Genomic DNA, 4,486 nt, shown 5'->3' on the forward strand with positions numbered 1-4,486 from the left:
TGGGTTGAGACATTTCTTGCGTGAAGAGACCATTTAGGGATGGTATATGACTATTTGCGATGCGTAATCCAGGAAATGAAAGCTGGTCCATGAGCTTGACCACTCTTCCTTCGTGCGGAAAACACATTACTCTAAAGAGTGAGGAGACGATGGCTCCCATGCAATATATATAGTCTCGTCCAAGGAGTAGGTTATAATCCAAGGGTCCTTGAACGACCATCACGTTCATTTGAACGGTCTTCCCTTTCAATGTTATTGGCACATTGGGAAGAATCCCTAAAGGTCGACTGGTTCCTTTATCAAAGCCTGTCAGATTTCTCATTTCAGGCAAAAGCGCTGGTGAACCAAGCGCTTTCCAAGAAATAGAGGAAAGGATACTCACAGATGCCCCCTCATCAATGATGGTGCCAACCATTACCATTCTGTATATTTGAACGATAATTCTGAATGGTACGCTTGCTGGCAACCAGGGTCTGCCTAGTTGGTTCCAGTCGAACGAGACAACTAGGTTTCTTGGTGGTGGGACCGAATAGACGGTCGGGTATGACTCTGACGAAGTTCCTTCCTGTGATAAAGGAATGGGAAAATTGCCCCCTTGTTCGTCGGAGTCTGTGTTGATGAAGAGAATTTGGACGGTGTCGTCTTTATTCTCCTCTGTGATGGTATCATTCGAAGATAGAGCCTCTGAAGGCGAAACCAGGTCAACTGCCGCCTCAACCTTTTGACTTTCGTCAGGTATGGATTCAGACGGTTCATCTTCAATGATAGGTGCTTCGGCTGACCACCTGAGTGGGCCAGCCGGGTTCTCAACTAGTGAAGGACTCGGCAAGAGTTTTTGATATCCAGGAGGAAGTTGCACTGGTAAAATCGGGCGATCTTCCAAAACTCTTTTACCCTCGTCTAAGAAGGGACAACGGTGGATGGCGTGGTCGCCTTCACACAGTTTGCAGGGAAATCTAGCTTTCCCTCTCTGTCCTGTGGCTTCACTTTCACTAGTTGACGGTGTGCTTTCAACATGGCTATCAGAGGTTGACGCCACCGAATTGTGCAAACGGGGAGACCAGTCCCTTAGTATCTGAGGTGTTATCTCAAAATCAGGCCCTGATAGGCTGCTGGTCAGGTTGACTCTAAGTAACTATTTCAAACCAATCTTTTAGCTAAGGCTTAGCCTCCTTAGCCTGAGAGGGCTCTCTCAAAGGGTTAATGATATTGATTAAAGATATGGATAGATGGCTAACTCTATGGTTTGTGATTTTATATGTTTGTAGATTGGAAGATGGAGACTTGCTACCATTGGGCTAGGGAGTCAGTGACACCTCAATATAACAATGAACTCAACCTTACATGGAAGTCAGGGCATTCAGCATTTAAACATTCAGAACATAAACTCATAGGGGACTACACAGTTTATAAATGTATACAGGAAATCAGGGCACATTCAGTGAATTCTGAGTGATTATACATCCATACCACTGTAAGAATTAAGAAAAGGAAAAAATCACATATTCTGAACATAAAAAATCCTTCATGAATCCTAAGAAGTAAAGTCAAGCATGTATTACTGAAAATGAGTCTTACATAGGCCAAATACAAGCTTTTGCATAAAATTTCCAACCCCTTGTACATCAACTCTTCTCCTATATATAGAGCTCTTCTACCTAAATGAGGTTCCTCCTCCAGCGTGAGGGGAACTCCAATTCTGCCTATGATTACACCTACTAACATTTGAAACTAACTAATAAATACAACAGACTACAAATTGACAGCTCTAGAAACCTAAAACAATTAGGATTCTAATTCGACATCATGCGGAACATAGCATTTATTACAATCAAGATGGTGCTCCTACGAGAAAAAGGAGAAAACAGGCTCATTCTCTGACAATTGGTCTTTTTTAGTTTAGCTGTGATGGATGCTCGAAGCTTCTTACTGGTCCTTAATGTCGTATCCCTTTACCTCTGCTGAGAAACAGGAAACTGTCCCTGTTTTTATGCCTTTGTTTTCCTCAAAGATATTCGAAAGTAATTAGCCATGTTGATTTTCTTGAATTAGTAATGAGTGCCACGTCCTTCATGTGTTGTAAGCTTTTCCCATGTGCATGTGTGCTGACACAAAAACTTTTTTAATGCTGAAAGGAAAGCCTTCAAAATTTGGTTCACTGATCGTTAATTATGCAGCTTCAGCAGTTTTGTAGCGCGCTACGAAACTGTTGAGTTGTTCCCAAAAATCACAGTTTCAATACTAAATTCTGACTGTCTTGAGCTTTATTTTCTCAACAGCCACTCATTGAACGGATTAAAGGCCAAAGAGTTAACCTCACTCTGATGAGCTACAACTGATTGTTGAGGCTTGTTAGGTGCAGGTGTACGCATGTCCCATATGAGCAAATGACAATCATCTCCAACAAAGCCAAAAGGATATTCATGCTTCAAATGCCCTGTTCCACCGGAAAAGGTAACATATGTAGATCTTGATACAGCTAATGCATGCTGTGTGTCTTTATGTTGCCCACTTTCTGAATCACTGTATGAAAGTGAGTCAGCATTGTCAACCATAGATTGTCCTGGAGTAGTGCCTAAAAGAGCAGCAAAGGTTGCCATGACAGGCATGGTAATTGGTGCTGTAAATCCAGTCAGCATTCCAAGTGCTACTCCAGCCCCTACCCCGACTCCCACACCAGCATATGGTTTTCTTACCATTTTCTTCTCCAGTCCCTGAAATTGAATTGATGAAAAATTGGGCCCATAAGTGATCATAGCTTGCTGAATGGCAGAACATAATTCTTCTGCCTGTCGAATTTCACGATGGCACTTGATCACACGGGTTGTTTCCTTCGAATCAAATATTCTAGAGTCTTGAGGTGAAGTCCGTAAGTGAACAACCAATTGTGAAGGTAGGGAACCTGGAGGATCCTTTTTCCCATGCCTTGGTTCTACTTTTGAGAGATCAGCCCATGTTATATCCCATAATACTATACAAGGATCTTTTAATTGATCTATTTTTCTCTGGACACTTGTTTGTGTTGGATTTTGCAGCAGCATGACTCGACGATTGGTAATTATAACAGTTCTTCCCTTTGGTAGGTCAAAATGGTCTTCATATGCATTTGATAAGGCAAACTTTCCACGAACTTTGAAAATGTCTATTTGACCAAATGAGGCACCACGCTCAGCAAGTTGTAGCAGAACCTGGCCTTCAGCTCGATATTCATCATAAGGTCGGATAACATGGTCTCCATTAATTGCCCGAGGAAGCCTGTAACGAAGTAGTTGTTCCTCAAAGGTTATCGCTGCAATGATTTTCATCCTCATTGCATTTGCACCTTCTGTAGTTTTCGACAGAAGATCAAGAACTCCACTCATTGGTTGAGCTGCTACTCCAATTATACCTTTCCCAACACCTTGAACAAAACCCTCCACACCAGATGATTTGGCACCTTCAAGTGGCTTTGTTACAATACATGTAACTCCGCGAAAGAGTCCTTTTGTAAAAGCCCCTCCACCTTCCCGAATAACATCACCAATGTCTTCTACATTGCCTTTTATGCAATAAGATCACTACTCTCAACCGACTCTAGCAAGGATGATGTCACCGCAGCATTTGTCAGGCCACCAGCCCTCATATTAGCTCGTATAGGCGCTCCAAATCCAATAGAAGAATCTTGTCGTCTCTCAGAAATCGTTTTCTCTAGATCCACGAAAACCCTGCCACATATAAAGGGAATATCCTTTGTATCGATCTGAATATGATCGCCACGAGGATGTTTGCGAGCTCCCTTTTCTGGAACATGTACAACTGTTCCTTCTAGCATTTTAAGTAATGCCTGTTGAACAACTTTAACATTGAAATCAGCAACCATGATTAATTTATACAAAATAGACTGCACAAGTAGTAAATCTGAAGTTGCCTTCACTGGGGGAAAGCGTGATCTTGGAACATTGACACCAATTGCACGATCAAAAACTTATAGCAACACCTGCAGCCATTTCAAGCTGAAGCACCTTTACCGCATTTACTTCCTTCGGATTTGGAATTATCTTCTTCTGGGGGTTTTTCTATCTTTCTGTTCTTCAAGACATTTTGCAAATTAGAAACAAAGGAAGGTGGCAAGAGCCCGTTCTTCTCAAAAGTGATACTGCCAGATTGATCACAAATCGAAACCAGAATCAGAAGTTTCGGTCTTAATAGAGAATTTTCAGATTTGGTTTTGGATGGAAGTCCTGATTTGAATGGTACAGGCAAGAATCAAATTTGAAGGTTACAGAACACGCGTCAAGACCGACATGTAAGACCTTGCACATGTTATCCCCGTAAATTTCTTGCAGAAAATATGACAGCTGGGGTGAGATTTGCTATGGATCAGCACGAATTCCCGATTTCATAGCGCAGTTAGTGCAAAATCGGTGTTTTGCGCTACGAAATCACCTAGACGGAGGTTTCTGCGCTGTGAACTTTGAAATAGGATTGACATATGGAGCTTAGGTGT

At 42.0% G+C, this 4,486-nt stretch overlaps 1 pseudogene; it reads right to left on the reverse strand.

The window, feature by feature from the left end:
* Positions 1–3,541: 3,541 nt before the first annotated feature.
* Positions 3,542–3,859, reverse strand: LOC149155808 (CLP protease regulatory subunit CLPX1, mitochondrial pseudogene; annotated as a pseudogene).
* Positions 3,860–4,486: the final 627 nt, after the last annotated feature.

Source organism: Pinus tabuliformis, chromosome 9 (assembly GCF_031772625.1).
Source record: "Pinus tabuliformis cultivar Carrire ecotype Pingquan chromosome 9, CPIR1, whole genome shotgun sequence".
Taxonomy (NCBI): Eukaryota; Viridiplantae; Streptophyta; class Pinopsida; order Pinales; family Pinaceae; genus Pinus; species Pinus tabuliformis.